Genomic DNA, 23,586 nt, shown 5'->3' on the forward strand with positions numbered 1-23,586 from the left:
CTTTTTCTTCTTGATTATAGGTAATATAATCTAATTCTTCAAAAACAACGTGGCTTTTGTTATTAAATTCATTTCTAGTAGTATTTAATGTTGAGCTGCAACTGATAAAATTGTGCTGTTTCTAATACTACTTTCCAGGTAGACAGTGATTGGGAATAGGGGGATTCTGACTTTTTTTTAAAAAAAAAAATTACAACATGGTGATTAGGCACAACATTGTTCAGTGCTAACAATTCAAAAAACACTTATTTTCTAAATGTACATTAGCATACCCATTAGCATATAATAATGCTCTTAAAACTCTGCTATTGTTCCAAAATCATTTATCTATATTAACACACAGTATGGAAGCTTAAAGTGCTTTTTAATGTGTTTTCAGTCTTTTCTAAGAATCGTACCAAGACAGTAGTGAAAACTAAACAAAAAAGACTAAATAGGGGGATAGGGTGGAATTGTATGTTGTGCTCTTTGAAAGTAAAACTGCAAATGGTAATGGTTTAAAGTTTCTTTCAGAAAGGTTGATGCAAATATTTAAAAGGCAATAAGATTGTTGTAATTCTCTTCTTTTCAAAGTCAACAGTCCAAATTTGAATAATAGAATATGTCTTTGACTCATTCTTCCCACCTACTTCACTTTCCATTAGAAACTCTTGACCTCATTAACCATTAAAGCATAGGTGGCTGAGGAATTCTGGGAGTTGAAGCCCACAAGTCTTAAAGTTATTACTTAAGTTTGGACATACCCACCTTAAAGGAATAAAGTGGCTTTGTATCCTTCTTGGAGTTCTTGAACTTGGTGGAAAAAATTAATCTACTGCAAGAGTCAACAATATACCTCATGCCATTCTCTTCCAAATGACAGATCATCTCTGGCTGATTAAACCAAAATGATTATGAGAAGAAGTTGGTTTTGTGGGGTTTTTTGTGTGTTTCTTGTGTCTTGGCCAACAAGAAAGGACTAACTTGAATTCGTTTCTCTCCTGACATTGCCACTGGGCACTATAATCTATACCAGGGGTCTGCAACCTTGACAACTTGTGGACTTCAGTTCCCAGAATTCCTCAGCCAGCATAGCTGAGCTGAAGTCTACAAGTCTTAAAGTTGTCAAGGTTGCAGACCCCTGACCTATGCTGATAAGACTTAGAATCAAAAGCATTAAAGGAAGAGATGCAAATATTTCTGAATTCCCTTCTGCCTTATTGGGCTGTAGTTGAGCAAGCAATTTCTATGAGAGTTAAGTGGAAAAAAAAGCATCTAAGTTATCAGTTAATGGTATGCTGGTCAGCATAAATAAAATACATTTAATATATGTTATCTACCTGAATCAATGGAAAGGATGATCAGTGGATAGGGACACTAAAACTGAAAAATTCCATAAGGTTTAAAGACAAAAAACATGTTTTTATGCCACTACAGGAGTCTTTTTTTTAAAAAAAAATATTTTCTGCTACAGATTTAAAATGCCTGTCTTGTATTATCTGACTTGAATATAATAAGGAACAAGGCAACCAATTCTTAATAAGCACGCATTTAATGGACAATGAGGTCAGCTAGTGATTCCACTTTATTCAGCCCTTTCTTTAAATGTATCTGCCAACTTAATACTTGACCTAAATCTATTCTATTCTTTCCTTTGCTGGAGATGCATTGTATTCATTTCCTCAGTTTTAAAAGTAGATATTGCTGCTGATTATATGATTTATCCACTTTATAAATTAAAAGTGTTAAAATAAGACTTTTATATTTGAGTATTCCTTTCCTTTTCCTAAACTAGTACTATTCCTCCTCCTCTATAACTAAACATGAGTCTAAAAGATAAACCTAGAAAAACCTCAGGTTTAAAATGTGGTTCAAATACACAGCATAAAGTATAATCCAAGACTGGTTTCCAACTAGACTTGAATTCTACATCAAATTTACTTATTAAATAAGAGATTATTTTGGACATTGAAGCATAGTCCCATAACTTAATTCACATTCTTCCCAGAATTCTTCAATAAGAAGCTGTAGTTAAGGTAAACAAGAGACTAAAGAAGGAACAAATGAAATGACACTTGAGTAAGCCAAGAAATGTTCATCCATTGACAAGGTACGGTAATATTGGAGCGAAAGAAAGGAATCTAAACAGGCCTTTGATGTTCATATCCAAATAAGTCTTTGTGGAACTGATGTGCTGTTTGAAAATGTATGGGGAAATGGAGATTTATTAATATTTCTTGGAAATTTTGGAAAACAGTTGTTTATGCAATCAATAACAAAAAAATAAAAGGCAATGCATTCAGCCATTCTGTTCTTTGTCTCCTACAATCCTTGCAGTGATACTGAAGATCAAAAGGGTGAGTCTTTTATTATGTTAGATACTATTATAATCATTCAAGCTACTAGGGCACTATATGTTTATCCCATTTTTGTTGTCTTGGTGATTATTAATTATATATTGGAAATTGTTTTTTTAATCCGTTTTGCTTCAGAAATATTTGTTATACATCCTAGAATGCTAACATTTAAAGGGCAAAACTATGTTTGATGAATATAGGCAGACCTGAATGAGGCTAATATATTTTCAAATATGGAGTTGGAAGTGTTCTTACGGATCATTAGCTAAGCAGCCCAAAGTTATAGGTCAGCAACAGAAGAGCCAAAGTTTCCAACTGTATTCCATCCTTTGAAAAAGGTTAATCAAAATTTATACTTAAGTAATCTGGTATTCTGTGATTATGGTTGCCATTATGTGTCATCATGCTTGCCAATATTCTGTCTTCCACAACTCCTCACCCAGCCCTAGATTAAGCATTAAGCAAAATAAGCATGTGCTTAGGAAACCAGGAGAACAGGGGAGCATCATAAAATTTTCTCCTAACAATTATGCCCTGAACTCTTTCACTGCCATACTCTCTAGTTGAATTGTTTTTAATTGTTCTGCCATGTTTGTCATGACTCAGGCTCAGGAATCCAATTCTGAATCTGAAGAAGCTGCTCCAGCTGAATCTGTGGGATATCAGCTGACACCAACCAACAGTCACACAAGGCTGATCAAAATATCACCACCTGGATAGCTGGAACAGTCAGATAAGGATGATATAATGCTTTCCAGACCCTGTACCTGGTGAGAAGAAAGGACAGCAGAGCAATTCTATGAAACTTCAAGTGATTATTGAAGCTGGTTGCAGCCTGATTTGAGAGGCAGTCCTGACTTACGTTCCTTTGCTGGAAACAACTATCTGGTACCTGGCTCTTCAATGATGTTCCTGTGAATATTGTTTGTGTAAGATACATTCAGCCTCTGACCTCTGGACAGGCTGACAACTCTGAACCTGCTCATGGAACTTTGGACTGATTTTGGATTATTCTTTTGCACTCTCCTATTTTAAAGCAAATAGTTTTGGGAAACATCTGAGACTCTGTCTGGTTTGCATGCTTTGTTACTATCCTTTGATCTTAAGTAAACCATCAGACACTATAGCAATTGTGAGTCAGTATTTGAACCCTTAAGTGGGACAATGTTCAATTTTAATGTGCTTTTTTAAAAAAATATTTTCATTGGTATGGTTACAAAAGATTAAAAGTTTGGTTGGAAGAATTTTCAGAATTGAAAACTGCTCCTATGATTGTGTACTTTAAATAAATATAACATCAAATCTTATTTTACTTTATAAAATTTGTGGGCATGATTAAAATATTTTAATAAAATATTAAATTATTACATTTTATTAAAATTTTAATAATTTTTTTATTCATCAACTTTTAAAATGTGCATTTTTATGCTGCCCTAGTTATAATAATTTTATTATATATTGTTTACTGCTATTTAGTGTTAAATAATTTTTAAGTATAGTTTGTATAGTTTAAAACAGACATGTCAAACTCGTGACGTCGCGTGATGTATCAGAACTTTTTCCCCATTGCTGGCAATGGGATGGGTGTGGTTTATAAAAAGTGTAATATAGGGGTCTGGTTGGGGGAATGTCATTAACAAAAATTGTATTTCTAATTTTTATTTCACTATCAGTACTTACTGAGTGTTAATATCAGTTTAAGAAATAAAGGGTCAAGGGGCACTATTGTTGGGCTTAGGGCATTAGTGGGCTTTAATCTGGCCCTGAACTCAACATTTGAATGCAGGTGTGAATTCATATTTTTCAGAGATATCTGATGCAGTGGCGTAGCGTGGGGGGTGCAGGGGGGGCCGGCCGCACCGGGCGCAACATCTGGGGGGGGCGCTCGCACTGAGCTGCTCGGTAGCCACCGAGGCTCTGTGTCATTTCTGTCCGCGCCGCGGGCTGCGAAGAGGCGGGGCGGGGCCAGGCCGCCGACATACATGCCGCCCAGTGACAGGCGGCGCACGCGGGCCCAACCAGGAGAGGCCCCCTGCTACAGAGGCCCTCCCCCTCTCCCGGCCCCCACCCCCTCCCGTGTCTCCTTCATCCGCTCCGGGAGAGCGAGCCAGAAAGGGTAGTGGACGGACGGACGGGCGTGCGGGAGGGCGGCGGCAGGGTGACTTTGGATTCCAGTTCCGCGAAGGAAGAAACTGGGGTCCCTTCTTTCTCAACGCACCGGACTGCTCCAGAATAAGAGCCTTCCTTAAAAGTCGCCCGGTTCGGCTCCGTGATAGCCGGCGAGCTTGAATGCAGCGGCTCTTGCAGGTCGGAGCCCCGCCCAGCCGCCCTCGAGAGGGACCCGGAAGCATCCCGCATGCGCGAGACTCTTCTTGGAAAGTCTACGCCGCTGCAGGGCGCGTCTTTTCAGCAGTGCCGTGACGTCACCGCCCGCCCGCCCCTCTATTTTCGCTTCCGGTTGCCTTGCCCCGCCCCGGGTGCTGACAACCCACGCTATGCCACTGATCTGATGGGACCAAAGACTTTGAAAACATGACTTAACGCTTTGATATTTACAATGGTTTTATTATTCAATTGACTGGTTTACTGTGTTTAGTAATTTACACTACATCCTATGCTTAATTGTTTAATTATTTCAATTAAACTAAACTAAATATCAGGGAAAGGAATGGGAAGCTGAACTGTGAAATTGGATTCCATATTGCCTTTTACAAAGCTGCTTTCTTATCATAGGAGATTCTCTTATATACAATGGTAACTTCTCTCCCCCCCAAAAAAAAATAATGATGGGATTTTTGTAGGAAAGAAAAGATAGAAACCAACTTCCACTTCCAGGTCCAAAGATATAACAAAAATGGCACATTAATTACATTCATTAAAATCTAGTTTTCCTACAGTTGTTGTGTATTCGACTTGCTTCTCTTTTTAAGTGACCCATACAGCCAGCCTAGAATAGGTTCAAGGATACGTGCAATATGAATAGCAAGAAGGAAACTGATTATTAATATTGATCAGTAGCATTAGGGAGATTTCTATTTCAGTAGAGCTCTATTTCCACCAGAATTCCTTATAGGGTCATTTTATCTTCCTGCTAGATAATTTATATAGAGCTAATAGATTCTCAAAAGTGAAACCCTTTGAGCTGAAAAAATAGAAATCAAAGGACTTCTACACAAAAAAAGAAGACATTGAGAGTTACCAATCAACTATAAACTGGTTCTGACAAACTCTTGTTTCATAAAATTTGTCTAGATATAATCTAAAAAAAGCACTAGGGTATTTTTTTTAACTGGGAATTCTTGTCTGTGTACAATGAAAAATGATGAGGAAGGGAGAGTGGATGAGTGGCAGATGTGAACAAAATTGTATTTTAAAGAGAACAAAATGACAGAAGAATGAACAATGCAATTCCAAATTAGAACTCAGCATAAAGGGTACAGTTAAAGCCTATTTCTATTTCCTAGAAGATCAGTATAGGGGGAAAAACTAATAAGCTAAACTAAATCCTGGAATATAATTTACAATTTTTGCTACATTATTTTGATGTTATCCAGAATAATAATATATTTCCATAAAAAATGAACATTCAGAAAATCTGTAAGACATAAAATTTCAAGAAGTCTCAGAACAGCTTTGAAAGTCCTGATTGTTCTGTATCTCCTATTGAAATTGTTCATTGTCATGCTACACTTAGAAAAGTTATCTACCTTTGTTGATGATTAAGAATATACTGTAGCTCTTCCTTAGTTAGATTTATATCCTGCTTTATTTTAGATTGCCTTCCTTCACAGCAGGCATGTTTTTCCTCCACCCCCCAATACCCATCACAATAGATTGGATAACAACTGGATCAAAATCATATTTTAATTTGTTATGGCTTAAGGGAGACTTGAACTTCCCAGTTATAGGTTAAAGCTTCAACAACTACACAGTACACGCTTTATAAAGTAAATAGGTTATTGTATGATTAAAGATGGGGAAAATCAAAAGTGAGGCATTCAATACACATTACTCAAAGATGCAGATGGGAATGATGAATTAGGTTTTAGAAATTCCAAAATAAATTAAATTGTTTTGAAATAAGAGACACTCCTTCTCCTGCACTGATGATCAAGAAAATTTTTAAAGGGGAATGATTAGGTGGAATGGTTAGGAAATTAGATTAGGATGTTTGCCCACTTGTGAATTCTTATTCTCTTTTTCTTCCCAGCTAATCTACCAGGCAAATAAGAAACCACAGGAAAATTTCAAAATCCAAATATGATTTGTGCTGCTTATCTGTGTCATATAATTTAGTACACCTCCTGATAATATTGGTTCCACAATGTAGGAGATGTGCTTCAGCTTTGTATACGTTTGTCTGAAATGGTATAGGGTTTCCTGCCTGAGCAGGGGGTTGGACTAGATGACCTCCAAGGTCCCTTCCAACATTAATAATAATAATGATAATGATAATAATGATAATGATAATAATGATAATAATAATAATAATAATAATAATAATAATAATAATAATAATAATAATAATAATAATAATAATAATAATAATAATGTACTCCTACAGGTCGTGAGATGCAAAGGACAGTGTTCCATTCTTGACAATGACATTGGCCTACTAACAATTTTAGGACACATCAATATTACATCTAATTCTATTTTTTTTACAATTTGAGGTATCTTAACACTATTCTGTGGTACTACATCAGTTGGGTGTTCAAACAATCTAATAACCTTTGGAAGATTTAGCAATAAAGCACTTTGGATAATTCAGGTTTAGAACAGCAGAGGGAAACGCCAAAATTCAAATCATGCTACAATAGATTTTGCAACTGGACTGGCAATGCCCACAGGGTGCTTGAAATGCATGGAATGGCTGTTCTCCCTATGAATCCATCTACGTGTCTAATGAATTGGTCTGGTTTAAGATTCACAATATAACTTTTGTGTTAAAAATCCAATCCAGCCTACATTGAAATAAACTGATACCAGAAAGGACTAAGGCATGGTGAATGAATAGGAGTTAGAGAGTGAAGATATTAGTGAAGATTCTTTGGGAGCTGAATGTATATATAAAAGGATGGCATAGGAAATCAGGTTCAAGATAAGAATCCTTTATGAAAAGGACTGTTTCATAGCTTCTAGGTGGCAATCAAAAGACAAAAAATTGAAATAAAAAGTCTCCATGAGCTATCGTTTGATGTAAATGATAATGAAATGGATTCTTGCTATGTTCTGCCTATTTTCTGTGAACAAAACAAATTTCATTTCAAATGCTTCCTCTTTGCACCCCAAGCTCCTTGACATGTCTTGCTATGTAAAAATCAGAAAAACATTTCATTGTTATCAGTTATGCCTGTTTTGACACTTTGAAGCTGGAATGCTAGCAAACAAACAAACCACAGCCATGCAGATTTATTTAGATTCCATTCTCTAAACCGGTCTCAGCCCAAATGCTGTCAAACTGAGAGCTCTGCTTTGACTCTGAGAGGGAGGTTATTAACCGATCTTCAAAAAGTCTGGGAAAAAGTAGGGCAGCGCCAGGAGAAAAGCTACATTTAAGTCATTTTACATTTTAATAATATTTAAATTGGATCTAACTGAACTGACACGGTGAAAAGGGTTTGTATCCAGGTATTTCCCTCTTTACCACATTAAAAATAGAATTTAGGAGGCTTGAAGGAAATGTGTGGCCCCTGTGTAGCCTTGGTCTAAAAAAAAATCACATCACAGGAAGATAATGGAAGAGATTTATTTATTTGTGAGAGACTGTCAGATTACTTGGGGGTGGGGGTGGTCCATGGAAAAGGCACACTTCTGAGATTCCACTAGATGGCAAGATTTCAGTGAAGAGAACTGGCACCTGCCCAACCTAACCAATCTGGTAGGATGGGTAGATTCTCTCAGGCAGATGCAATCCTGCAAATAACTTAATGCGGCTATCTGATGGGTGGGATGAGTGTGTATGTCAAATATCCATGAAAATTTTGGTGGGTGTGGGGCAGCAGGATACAGGGATATTTTAGTTTGTTTTTATCACAAGACAGGTATGCTTCCTGGAAAAACAACAGAACAGAAAGCTTCACTCTATCTAAGCACATCTGACTGGGCTTTTGATGAGTAAAGAAAGAAGCAAAAATGCATGACTATATATATAGTATGTCTGATAGAGTAGCAGTGGGCAGTAAATGTTGCAACCCCACTTTACTGACTTTATGCAAAGCTTCAAGGGAGATCTTCTCTTCATGGTTTACTTTTACATTGGTGTGGTCTTAATGAGTTGCAGTAAGACCAGAAGATTCATCCTCTGTCATGAGAGTTTATTAGGTGACTTTGGGCCACTATCTCATAGAGCACATGGAGGAATAGTGGGGCATAAATCTAACAACAAATAAATACTGTTGAGAGGGGGGGAGGGAGGGAGGGAGAGAGAGAGAATGTTTGCTTTCTAATCAGATAATAATATTAATGGTTCTATGTATTCTAGCTTTTCTTATTACTTAATTTGTTCTGAAATAATTTTAAAGAACAAAATATAATATACAGTTCACTCTTCTTAATTTCAAAATTCTAAAACTTGCAGGGCCTAATTCAACTATTTAGAAAAGTTTCTGCTTCTCCTTCAATTATGATTTGATGGATGGATGGATAGACAGATAGATTAGACAGACAGACAGACAGATAGCAATTCTATTATTAGTTGTTTTACTGTATTTGGTGGTATTAAAGCTTTAATGCTGATTTGATTATAGAATAATTAGTGAACTGGAGAGAATTCCAGAAAAATAACAGAACAGACTAGAATAGACACACAGAGTATACATACATACACATATGTAGATATACATACTGTGTGTGTGTGTATGTATGTATGTATGTATATATACACACACACACACACATCTGTATATATTTTCTCATCTTTATTCTCATAACAGTTATGTAGGCATAACATTTTTATTCTGCTCAATTAGCTCCAGGTTAGAAATTTAAATCCTTGTTCCATGAGCCTACTGTTCCTTCAATCTGGTCCTATTTAGGTAAAAACGAAGCTAATGACCAAAATGTAGATTAATCTTTCTTTGTCTCATATGTACATATAAACTTTAAGCTCTGTGTTTGTGTGTGTGTGTGTGTGAGCATAACATATTAGTACAAGCTATTTCTCAGTGCATTCCAAAATTAAATAAAAGCTGTATTTCAGAAGACTCAGTATAGATTTGCAGAAGTGATAAAACTTCTCTGAAGTAGAACAGAGACATCTAAAGGCAAAGAAGAGAATATGCTTAATTCACTCAGAATCAAATTATTTTGTTGAGAAAAGTGATAGCAGTTTGATACATTTTCTTTCTTTATTTCTAGTTCTGTCATAACTTGGAGCAATAGAAGCTTTAAGGATTTATTTATAGTGTTGGATTATTTTTGTTATATACTATAAATTTAAGGAAAGATTGTACAGGCAGAAGCCATTTTATAAGAAGAAACGGTTCTTGCCATTTGAAATAAATGGGCGCATCATGTGACAAAATCTACGCATACTTGTAGTCCTCCGCTTATACCACAACTGGCTCCAAAATCTTGGTCATTGAGTGAAGCAGTCATTAAGCAATATACCATGTGACTGCTTTGCTGAACAACCACATAACCAGCTCTCCCAATTGTGGTAATTAAGCAGAGTGCCAGGGAGAAGGTCTAGGGTCTGGTAGGGTGAGGATATGGCATTTGTTAATATTTTTGCCAAATTTGAGGTTCGTTCCTCCACCTGAAGAATGCTGAGGAATTTATGGAAATGGTTTCAGTGTGCTGGAGGAATGAACCTCAAATCTGGTGAAAATGCTAGTGAACACCATCATTTTGGAGTGCTCAAACACTCACCTTCCTTAGCATCCCCCCTTTCCCCCCCACTCCCAGCCTTTGGAGCAGAAAACACTACCAAACACAGCATTCTGAAGGGCTCAAAACACTGCCTTCCCTACCTTTTTTTTGCCAGATGTGAGTTCCATTCCTCCACTGTACTAGAGGATTTCCCCTCTCTTCATGGAAGGAGAACTTCAGTGAACTGGGAATGAACCTCAAATCCAACATCCGCTCAACGTGCAATCATTTGTGCCAGAGTCTCCAGTGACTTTCTGGGACTTTCTTACAAGAGAAGATTGTAAATGGAGATCACATGATTGCAGGAATAACAGAGTTGGAAGAGATGTTAGAGGTCTTCTAGTCCAACTCCCTGCTCAAGCAGGAGACCCTATACTATTTCAGACACATGGTTGTCCAATCTCTTCTTAAAAACTTCCAGTGTTGGATCATCCACAACTTCTAGGGGCAAGATTAACTCTTGTCAAGAAATTTCTCCTTAATTCTAGGTTGCTTCTCTCTTTGATTAGTTTTCATCCATTGCTTCTTGTCCTGCCTTCAGGTGCTTTGGAGAATAGGTTGACTAACTCTTCTTTATGGCAACCCCTGAGATATTGGAACACTGCTATCATGTCACCGCTAGTCTTTCTTTTCATTAAACAAGACATACCTGATTCCTGCAACCCTTCTTCATATGTTTTCATGGTTTGGATAAGGAAACATCTGCAAGAAAGCAACCAAGCTTAGAGAGCACCACAGATCCTTCACATTACTCATCACCCTGCCTTGATTTCCTGATTTGTCAGTTGTCTCAACTAGGCAAAGAGATATTGAAAGAAGGAAACAGAGAGAGAGACAGAGACAGACAGACAGACAGAGGAGGAGGGAGGGAGGGAGAGAGGGAGGGAGAAGGAAGGAAGGAAGGAAGGAAGGAAGGAAGGAAGGAAGGAAGGAAGGAAGGAAGGAAGGAAGGAAGTTCATAAAGTACATAGTCTTCCACTAGATGGCAGTAATAGCTTTCTCAAACAGTATTATCCATTAGCAGACATGAACAAGATGCATTAGCCTATACAAGATTAGCCTATATTCATTTTTCCCCATAAAAATATTCCAAATAACATGTTGGCATGTGTCTTGGGGGGGGGAACGGGGGAGAGAGATAGGGAAAAGCAAGGTATTGCTTCTCTATTCTCGACAAGAAAATTGCATGAAGATGCCAGGAGCCAAGCCTGACTAAAAGAAGATTCTTTAGCTCTAATTGATAAGAAGCTGTTTCTGATGGACTTTCTTTAAGTTAAAAATAGTTCTCACTAAGTTTCAAACTCTCAGTACTTGGAAAAAATAAAATGGGCAAAAGACTTATGTGATAATCCAAATCAACAAAAGCAGCTGGAAAAAAAGCAGCTGGCATGAATGTCATGCATTATAATAACGTTCACTTTTTCCCTCCATTGATTCTTTAAGAATCTTCTGCAAAGGTAAAGATCAGGGGTAGGCAACCTTGGCTCTTTTATGACTCGTGGACTTCAACTCCCAGAATTCCTGGCTCAGGAATTCTGGGAGTTGAAGTCCACGAGTCATAAAAGAGCCAAGGTTGCCTACCCCGGTAGATGGAAAGAAAATATCGATCCAGACATCCATTTTGCTTTAGGTCCTTCTCTATTTTAGAGGTAGGAGTTGACTTTTTGTTTCAAAAAGTCAGTGAGTTTTTATTACAGTAATAAAGAAAGAAGCTCCTGGAAGTTTTGCCTCTCAGCTCACCTTGCTCCCTCACCCAGTTCCTCACAGAGTGCTGTCCCATATCTGATTTTTTTTTTTAAAAAAAACATCTTTATCATAAGATACATTTCTTGGTCTTTGAAAGGAGAAGCGCTGCAAGCATTAAGGATGCCAAAAGACAACAGTAAATAGCTTATGTATTGCTATCAAGATAATAATAATAATAATAATAATAATAATAATAATAATAATAATAATAATAATAATAATAATAATAATAATAATAATAATAATAATAGGAAGGGACTTTGGAGGTCATCTAGTCCAACCCCCTGCTCAGGCAGGAAATGCTATACCAGGGGTTTCAAACTCAATTTTATTGAGGGCCGCATCAGCACTGCAGTTGTCCTTGGTGGGCCGGGTGGATGTGGCCAGGATGGGCATGGCCTATTGGGTGGGCATGGCCAGCTCTACATCATTCGCATCAAGGGTGTCAATGGGGGCCTGGGCAGGAGTGGGACAGATCTGAGGGTCTCTGGCAGAAGAAGATGGGACCGGGGCAAGTGCCAAGGCATGGTCCACTCACTGTTCCCCTCAAGCCTTGGGGGGGGTTGGACAGTGGCCTGGAGGTCAAATGCCCAGCCCAGCCATCAAGAACCCACGGCACTAAGCCCAGCTCCACTTCCCCAAGGTGGCGCGCCCAGCTGCACTTACCTCCTCCTCAAGGCTGCTGCTGCTGTGCTTGTTCTCCTTAGCCAGGTTGCTCATGATGGATACAAGGGCAAAGTCAAGAGGGAGGCCCACTCCCTCTCCATGTGAGGAGACCTGGCTTTGTATCCAAAGCTTCCTTAGCAATAGGATGGGAGACCCCCCAGGAGAGGCCAGGAGGAGGGAGGAAGGGGATGGTGAAAGGGCAGCAGGGCAGGACTAAGGCAGGACTTCCCTCAGACCCTCCCTCTCCTTCCTTCCTTCCTTCCTTCCTTCCTTCCTTCCTTCCTTCCTTCCTTCCTTCCTTCCTTCCTTCCTTCCTTCAACAGAGTGGTAGGAAAATATTTGAGATGAGGGAGGGAGAAAAACAGGCAAGAAACATAGTTGGGGAAGTGTCATCCTTCATGAGGAATGAAGAAATGCACCATCACCTGGAAGTGGCCAACACATGGCCCTCGCCTACTTCACATATCCAGCTTGGTGGGCTCTGGGAGAGGGGATGCCATGAGCAGCATGAAAGTTGATGTTACCTGCACAATGCTGCCCAGCCCCCAGCCTGCCCGGTTTTGGCAGGCTGTGGGGCACTTTCCTGACAGTGCCAAGAGGCCGAGCCGGGTGGCACGAATCTGAAGAGAAGCGCAACGCTGCCCAGCCCATAGCCTGCCCAAAGTAGGCAGGGCCATGTGCTGGCCACTTCCAGGCAATGGTGCATTTCTTCATTCCTTACAAAGGGTGATACCTCCCCAGCGCATGCCCAGGGGGCAGTGCCAACGCGGCATGGGCCAGTCCCTCACTATTTCCAGCCGGCCTTGTGGAGCTAAGACTGAATGTATTTCAGCATACATAGATGACTACCATGAAATTGTACATTGGCTTCTGGCTGGCCTGGGCCAGGGCCAACGCAGTGGGGGCCGTTCCCTCACTGTTTCCAGGATGGCTTCGCTGTCCACGTGAAACCACTTTGCGGGCCGGATCCAGCCCCTGGGCCTTGTGTTTGACATGTCTGCTCTATACCATTTCAGACAAATGGCTGTCCAGTCTCTTCATATGAATGTGATCTTAGGCCAGTTACTTTCTCTCAGCCTTCGGAAGGGGGCAATGGCACAACACTTCTGAAAGAACTTGCTAAGAAAACTGTAGGGACTTGTTCAGGCAGTTTCTGAAAACCAGACATGATTTAATGAAAAAAAAATGATTCCAATGCAATAATACTATAAAACACCAATAAGAACAACATTTACAAACCTGACCAGGCCTGGATTCTACACTTATGCCTGTTTGCTTATATGTAAATCCCATTGTAATTTACCAAATAAGGCTGTGAGGTATGAATATATTAAGATTGCAGTCCAATTTGTTATTACACAAATGGCCTGAGATGCTATGAAATGTAAAGAAAAAGATTAAAGTTGTATATATTGTTCTGTATTTTACTGTACTGTACTTTCCATTTGGAAGTCACCACCTCTTCCTTCTCTATTTGCACTTTTCTCTCTTTATTTTAGTTTTCTAACTTTTGTTTTTTCTGTATTTTATCTTATAATGAAATTTAATATAATTTTTTTTTAAAAAAATCCTGAGCTTATGGGAAAGGTTGCACAGATGTACACAAAGGTATAATCATTAAGTAGTGAGTTATTCTTTCTTATTCAAGGACAGCATTACATAAGGCAGGAAAATAATTTTTTTTATAATTAATTAAACATTTGAGTAAAGAATTCTACATTTTCTGGTCTGCACATAATCCTCAGCTTAATTTAAAAGGCATCAATAAATATTTAGTTTAGAGCTCTCTTAAGAGCCCTTGGCAACTCAGAGTGGGAAAGAGTCAGAAATATAAAAGGTTTTTCAGAAAGAGCTTATAGCACAAAGGGATCCATCCAGTAGTGGGATTCAAATATGTAAACAACCAGTTCTTTGTGTGGATGCCGCTTCCAGAAGTCCATCCTGGGCCTGGGCAACAAAAAAATAGCTACCAGTTCTGCCAAAGTGGTGCGAACTGGCTGAATCCCTAACTGCAGCTCTCCTAACTGCATGGTATTTTCTTTGATCCATAGAAAACACAAAACAGCATCCTTTCATGTTCTGAGCTTTGTGCAGCCCATCATGTTTTAATTGTATAAAACATAAAGATTTGAAGACATAGAAGTTTTGAAAAGCCAAGGAAGAACCAGACCATAGTATTGTAGCGTCAGGACTGAGCTTATAGGATGACAGGTCTCCTTTTGCACAACTCCTCTAGATATCATATTGTACTCTTCCTGCCTTAATGTACTGTAGCTGTTGGGTAGTTAATTTCCTTCAGGGAGATGCCTTAACCCTTGCATTTGGGAGAGACAGTGACTCCATAAAATGAATCCCTTACTGAGAAGAATATAAAACTAAAAAAAGTTGTCATAAAATGCTATAGTGCCATCTCCTGGCTATGGAGCACTGAGGTGTGTGTCTAAAGAAATAATTTCTCCTTCCTTCTGGGAATCAGTCTCATAAGAAGTAATTAAAAATAAATCTTTAAAAAAGAAAAAAAGGAAATATAAATGTTTATTTTTAACACTAAGTGGGCCTGCAAAAATAAAAATGTTGGAGGAACTAAACACAGTATTGTGTATTGGGTCTTGAAGGCAATGACCAGATCAGCATGATACAACCAAGAACAGAACTGTCAAACACTGGCAACATGCCTGCTATTTATACATTTTGCCTCTAGGGCGTCAACCAATCACAATGCTAGCTTGCTCCCGCTCAAACGTGAAGTGTGGCCACGAACTCAGCTGCCGATTTTCCAGACCTCTGCTTGCGTTGCTCAAAAGCATGACGCCAAGCGATTATGGAGAGTTTTGGCTCTTGAGGTCTGCGTATGTCACTGACTCTATGCTTGCCAGTGCTACCAGGTTTTCTGTGATGTCAAATGTTGCTTGCCCACATGCCCGTAGGTAATTGTCAACACAGGAGACATTGGACCTCCACTGCTCTGGATGGGTGATGTCAAACTCGTTGAGCCGTCCGAGTTTAGCCATTCCGGGAGTTCTGTGAGTTCCTGGTTACTGCCCTTGCTGATGCGGTAGGAGCTGTGTAGCCTTTTGATCCTGGAAACGGATCCCTCAGTATGTCTGTTCCTCTAGTGTGTCTTACTGGCAGGCAGGGCGGGGACATGGTCCCACCAAGGCTCTGTGCCTGGTCTGACACCCAGTGACTTCATTCTCTTAGCTCATATCAGCTCTCTTCCTGCAGCATCCCACCTTTGTCTCCACTATTGTGTATTGGATCTTGAAGGCAATGACCAGACCAGCATGATACAAAAGTGTTTATTCAACCAAGAACAGAACTGTCAAACACTGGCAACATGCCTGCTATTTATACGTTTTGCCTCTAGGGCATCAACCAATCACAACGCTAGCTTGCTCCCACTCAAACTTGAATCTTTTCAGTTTTCCTTCCAAAACTGTTGGAGGTACCCTAGTTTTACAGCACCATAATATCAGTATTAATACATAACACACAGTACTGTTGAAATCATAGGCAGCAATAGAGGGGAATTATAGGCAGCATTACAGTAGAGAGGAAACTGCTTTTTAACACTAAGTGGCCCTACAATATTTTATATACACACATACGATGAATAATATGCATCTTGGAATCTACTGCAACAAATATCCAACAAATGAGCTTGCTCAGAAAAAAATAAATCACCAAAGACCATATCATTAGATTTATACATAATTAAATAAGAAATAAAATCCTAGGATTTCTAAATGATATTGTTTATCTATTCCTTAGAGAGAAATGGAATTCCTGAAGCCAAAGAATCCTCTTTCCTTCCCTGGATTTGCAGATTCTTATAGTAATCTTTAATCAGAGGAGCTCCATTACATTAGCTCCATTTTCTGCCCGGGTTTCCAGATTCCTCTGTTAATTTAGAAGACAAATATATATATATATATATATTCCTCCAAAAATGGAGCAGCTGAGAGTATTTTTTTGGCTGTGTGCTGAACAGGTGCTTCATTTGGCAAGTTTGTAGTTGACACAGAGAGGGGGTGGTTCTGATGCCAATTTTGTGAGGTACCATATTACAAATATTAGACAATGTAAGATGTTTAAAGAATCATAAACTAATGCTTTGATGTTAGCACATGAAACAGCTTTGAAAAGGTGGACAAACTTTTGTACAAACTTTCATTGAGCCAAAACAGGCCTTCAAACTTTTGCATGCTCCTAATTGGCATATTGATCTAGAAATGTACACTATCACTCCTCTGATTATCTGAATGCTTTTCTATGTCCAACTACTGATCTAAAACTTTTATATTGATTCTGATATTGACACAATGCAGTATGTTTGGTTCCATGGGATACAATATAGGGGGAAAAAGGATTTTGCTTTAAAGATAAAATAAAATACAGCATGCCTGACACATACACCAGAAAAAAATATTTATTTACTATATTCATAAGGCTGCCCAACTCAAACAATGTGACAAATTGAAAGGGCCCTTCAATATTTCCAGCTTTTTCTCTAAGTGGTATGATAATGAAAACAGATTAAGAGTGTTCTGAACATAGCAGAATAGTGAGCGTGTATATACCTGACTTTTCTCTTTCTGGTTACTAACAGGTCTCTAGCTCTTTCTGACTGCATGGACCAGTGGTGGCAGCAGTGGTGGCCAGAGGATGGTTTTGTGCATGCAATCTAGATCCCACGCATGCGCATGTAAATCTTCACATGCTCACCCCGCCGCTTTCATAGCCTGGTTCTCAACAGGCTGTGGACTGGGACTGGTCTGTGTACTGGGATTGGGGAGTCCTGCTCTAGCTTATTCAGCAGAATCTCCCTCCCCCAAAACAAGTAAACAATTAATAGAGAATGGATAGACCAGGTAGGCAACCTTGGCTCTTTTATGACTTGTGGACTTCAACTCCCAGAATTCCTGAGTCAGTATGGGTGGCTCCCAGGAATTCTGGGAGTTGAATTCCATGAGTCATAAAAGAGCCAAGGTTGCCTACCCCTGGGATAGGCTAATGGATAGACAATTAGAAAAGAGATATAGAAGATTGTTTTATACTGTATGATAACTGCTGCAAAATTATAATATGAACAAAAATTCTGAAGTGCCCACATTGGAAAAATGGCTGGTGAAGACAGCAGAATTAGCAGAGATTGCAAAATCGACTTGTCTGATTAAAGACAGAACAACAACTACATTTATGTGTGACCGGAAACCCCTTTTGGCCTTTAGCTGAAAAAAGAAAAAAAAAAAGAACTTTTCATTTATGAGCTGGATTATTAGAAAATGAAAGAAGAAAAAAAATGAATATTATGTTGTAAACCTTAGAAAGAGAGGGCAAAATATAAGTGTACCTGTTACTGCTGTAATAGAGGTGGGTTTGGGTTTTTTTTTGCTTTTGTTTTTCTTTCTTTACATCTTTTTATTATGTAATACTTTATGTAATACTTTACTTTCTCAACTTTTTTCTTTCAAAATTTGTATTGATTTATTCTCTTAAAATTTACACACACACACACACACACACACACACACACACACACACACTTCTGGATGGTCTACCAAGTCTGTAAATTAAGGAACTGAAAAATGTGAACCATTATCTTCCTTTCAATTAATATACTTGTAACAAAGCTTTTCAGATCTCTTGAAGCTATGGCTTCTACTGGATCTCATATCTTCTTCTTGGATGTAGTATCTCTTGGACCCTGATCAAACTAATTCCAATTATGAGACTGAGAAGGAAATTATATCTCACAGTGGGAAATAATTAGAATTGTGGGATTTCCAGAGAGAGCTGAAATTGTGTTACCAAGGGCATGGGGAATATAGTTTTATTATAGTAGGTATATTAGGTTTATTAACGTAGGTATATTAATAAAATCTTGAAAGCCTGTCCAGGATTCTTTCTGTTCGATCTTATACTAAGGAAAATGAAGACAGGGTGACTCTGAGTTTCTTTCTCACACATTCTTCTATCTTTGGACTCTGTATTCTCTTCTCCAAGTTGCTTCCTTATCTGTATCTTCCCCAAGGTTAGCTCTAAATTGCGTGACAACTTCTTTCTCTTTGTCATAAAAATTTGACCTCTTTTCTACTTTGACTTCTTTAGTCACCACAAATCTCTAACCTGTAGTTTTAGCTAATCTCCCATTATAAAACCAAAGTTCTTCTTTCCTTTGATTTGCAGTGGCCTCCACTCTCTTGCAATTTCTTATTCTAATCTAACACCTGCAGTCAATTCAGTTTCCCAAGCAATGTCTCCTCTCCCTTGATTTGGCATGGAATCCAGGCATGGTCTGCAGTAAAGTATCTAGGGATGCTTCTTGCCCCCGACCCTGTCCTTTCCTCATCACTTCACAGCTCTTTTGCTTTCCCTAACTCTACGATTCATTTCTTCCTCTCACTTATTTCTCTGATCTTCCTGTTTGAACGTCCTCTGTCTGGAGTCACTTGTAAATTCATATACGTGTATTATATACATGCCAATGATTGATTACGTCCATGGATTGGATGCTCACAACATGAGAATCCATCCTCAACTGTGCTCCCAACAGATGCAGAGACATTGTGGAGTGGGCCTAAAAATTCCACCTGGAGCTGTAATTAAATCCACATAGGAGTCAAAACATAGGCTGTTACATTGGCATCTGATAATTATAATCTGGCCTTTGGTTGGGTAGCAAAACACTATGTCTGAACCTACCAGGTCCTCCTTTGTTTTCTGTATTACTAATCCCCAAAACTCACAGTGTGAAAAATAGTGTAAATCCATATATTTGTGCAAGGCTATATTGGCCAAAGCCTGCTGGGGTTTTTTTTCCACCTTTTTTTTGTTTATAGGAAAAGAAGTCTGAGGTATGCATGCACCTGCTGCCATTACATGGACCAACATGAAAGGTTCATGTTGGGGACCTGCTAGGAGGCAGATGATAATGCTTCCTTGGAACTAGAGATGGTTGATTGCCATGCATAAGGAGGCTTACTCCCAATGCTACCAAATTGACTCATGAGGTGCCCATCCATACAACTTCTTGCTGTATTGTTCCCTCTGCCAGAATCTGGCTGAACTGGGTGCCTTCATGAGTTCCTGGTAAGTGAAGTTTAATTCTTGCTGGGAACATCTGTAGCAGATGTCAACGTTGTGACAACAGAAGAAACTGTAGCCATTTTACTTTTGTTGTTCATTGTAACTTTCTCTTCTGTAGCTGGGGATTTTTCACGTAGATAGAATAAGTGGGGAGGGAGAGGTATGAGTGTTTTTAGTTAGTCATAACAATTGCAGCTGCATTTTTAATCAAGGTCGTTGTGGGCAAAGAATTTTGTTGGTAGGAGGGTGGGGGAGAAAAGCCAGCACTTATTTGTCATTGGGGAATGTGATGTGTGACAGCTTGGTTTGGGGTGGGAATTAAAACTTGTAACTTTGTATCAGGGGAGGGAACTTTAAGCTTTGGGTTCAACTATGTAAGTGCCAATATCTTGTTTCCAAATAAAATATTCTCCAGGACGTATTTTTCACCTTGAAGTTCTTTTGACTGGCTTCATTTATTGGAACCATGACAATAGATCTGTAAGGAGAGAACGATTATGTCCCTATGCATCTTCCTTTCTTATTTGGGTCAGAAATAGGGAAACCTGTATACAGAGTGGCTTGTGACCCTCTCACAATTCCAACCTTGCAAACCATGCTGCATCCTTGGCAAGTACTCCTTGAGGATGAAAGCATACTATACTCCACCCCCATCTAGTGAATCACTGAGTCAATTATTCTTTAGAATTGTTCATTGTGGAGGTGAGAACCAAATGCTTGAAGTTTGAAGCATAAATTCACCAGAGGCTTGTCCTGCCTGACATTGGTGTATTGGTAGTTCTCTACAATGTGGCCCTGAGCAGCAGCACTTAATTATGCTACAATCTCAAAGGGAGTATTTTACAAGACTGAAGATAAAGTATGGGAGAATGGGGCAAAACACTGGATTCTCTCATCCCTAGCCAATGAGGCAGTCTCAGAAAGTGTCTGTTGCTTCAATAATCTTTGTTAGCAACTCTCCAGTGGATGTTATGTGCATCTGTGGATCTCTCCTACAAGAATGATGGATGAATGCTGCCATTTCCAATTCCTAACCTGGTCCTTTTCTTTGCAATGCTGAACCTGCTTCTACAGCCACCAAAAGTCTTTTGGTTGCAGTGGCATAGAATAAACAATCAAACTTATCAAAAGGATAGAGGGAATGAATTGGGGATGACTGAGCCTAAATAAGCCTTATCTAAACAATAAGAAAAATAATTCAGTAGCAGTAACTAGACACAATATCCAGTGGGGCATTCATTTGTATTCCTAGTCTCTTCCTACATAGCCAGTGTCTCCCCCTGCCACTTCTCCTTTCTTTATATACTTTATCTCCCTGTATTCTTGTGCTCCCTCCGTTTATTTCTCCCTTTTTTCTGTCCTCAATGTCTGTCTGTCTTCCATTTCTTTCTCTTTCCAGGAACATTAAAACACTGCAAATCAAAGCAGAGAATAAAAGTTGGAGGAAGAAGGTGAATTCAGGACACAATGTTGACTATTATATTTATTTAAAGAAAAATGTAGCTTTCAGATCAAAATTCTTTAGGCTGTATCAAGTTAAACCTTTATTATTGTCAAAGGCCATTATACAGAAGGTTGGGTACAAACAATTTAAAAAGCATCAAAATACATCAAAATAAAAAAATACATACAAAAAGCTAAAAAAACCCCATATAAACAAAAAAAATCTAATAAAATCTAAAACGAGGGATAGGAGCAATAGATTGGAGTAGGGAGCATGTCAAACTATCGCAATACAAAGCATTTAGAATGATGAACTAGATCCTCATTAAAATTGGTTTATGGCACAGGTCATCTTCTGATGGATTTTAAGTGCTGCTGCACAGAACCTGGCAAATTATACGTTGTAGCAGTCTTGGTATCTGAAAGCAACAGGGATAGGTACACAGGGTAGAGGATCTTTCTGTATCACCCTTCAAGGACAGCTGAGGATAGGGCATGACATTGTGCTAAAGTAAAGGCCTTCCGGTAGTTAGGTACTTCAAGAATGGTTAAGCATGTCATAGGGGAGGCAGAGTAGCTGTTGGATTCACTGGTAATAAAAGTTGGGGACCTGGCTAGCCCCAATTGGTACTTTGTGCTTGTTACACACAATGAGAGCTTTGGCCTAATTATATCCATGCTGAGTAAAGACCTGGAGAGAAGCCCAAGGATACTTTAGGTGCCACTGTCTTTTCTTTGGACTGTAAGATCCACATCCAGCGCTTAGTAGCTAGAGGCACCATTTCAAGCAATAACAGCCTTTATAACAGAATAGAACAACAGAGTAATAGGGTTGGAAGGGACCTTGTAGGTCTTCTATTGCAACCCCCCTGCCCCCACTCAAGCAGGAGTCCCTATACCATTCCAAACAAATGGCTGTCCAGTCTCTTCTTAAAAGCCTCCGATGATGGAGCACCCACAACTTCTGAAGGCAAACCCTTCCACTGGTTAACTTTTCTCACTGCTAGAATGTTTCTCCTTAGTTCTAGGTTGCTTTTCTTCTTGATTAGTTTCCATCCATTGTTTCAACTCTTGCCTTCTGGTGCTTGGGAAAATAGGTTGTCCCTATAGTGCTTTGAATTTTCAACTTCTGAAAGAAAGGAAGTACGTGTTGTAGGGTGGGGGTATATTGGTGGTTGTATTTCAGCCTTCCAACTTTCTGTAGACCTATAATATTTCTAGGGTTTTAAGGAGAATAATACAATTTTTCTCCCAGAGGTCTGTGGCTGTTATTTCCACTCTACAACTGCATCTTCCCCAAATTGAAAATAACCCCATGTGAAATTATTTAGGATCATTTTTTTTTTGTGTTGGAGAAATGTATGGGAATGGCTACTGGGAGGCACAGCATTATTTCCATCCTTAAAAGCTGCTGCTAATTTCCTCTTCCTGCCAACGGGTTGAGTTTGGGCTGCCAAAATTTGAGTGTTTTGCTGCTCAAATTTGAGAACATGCTTTATGGACACTGAATAGTTGCAAATTATGTTCTCTGAAGCATGCAACTTACTGGACACAGGCTTAATGTGACATTAAGCTCTTCCATCCATTCATCACTTCAATCATAACTAACTCTGAATGGATTACAGATCAACAAACAATAGAATTTAAACAACATACAATAATACTAACACAAGATTACCCAGACATTGAGGAACAGCCTCAACATTCCTCCCCCCTAGGGGAGAACTTTATTTTTGACCACTCCTAATTATTATAAATGTTATTCAGTGTTTCCATATGCAGGCTGTACAGTCAAACATTTGGGTGAAACAGAAATGAGTCAACTTAACTCAATTATGGAATAAAAACTTAACAGACCAGAATAAGATAGTTGGAAGGGACTTGGAGGTCTTCTAGTCCATCCCCATGTTCAACAGGAGACCCTATACCATTTCAGACAAATGGTTGTCCAATCTCTTTGTAAAAACCTCATGTGATGAACCATCTACAACTTCTGAAAGCAAAACATTCCACTGATTAATTGCTCTGTCAGGAAATTTCTGCTTATTTCTTGGTCGGTTCTCCCCTTGATTAGTTTCCATCCATTGCTTCTTGTTCTGTCTTCAGATGCTTTGGAGATTAGGTTGACCCCCTCTTCTTTGTGGCATCTTTTTTAATACAAAAAATATAACAGAAGTGATTTTTTTAAAAAAATGGCTCTGTTACATTTACTTGAACAATTTCTATAAATATAGGATAGACATGGCCAAACATACAGTCATTAAATTGTTTCACATGTTCATAGATCACCCTGTGAAGGGATCTGTTTATTGGGAATTATACCACTTAGATTTAACAATACTATATCAATATTATATTCCAGATGTCTTTGTTGAACCCACTGATCTCCTATTGTAACACTAATTAGCTTCTGACTTTGTTACTAGCCTATCTG

The sequence above is a fragment of the Vipera berus genome (genome assembly GCF_964194415.1).
Source record: "Vipera berus genome assembly, chromosome: 3".
NCBI classification, from domain to species: Eukaryota; Metazoa; Chordata; class Lepidosauria; order Squamata; family Viperidae; genus Vipera; species Vipera berus.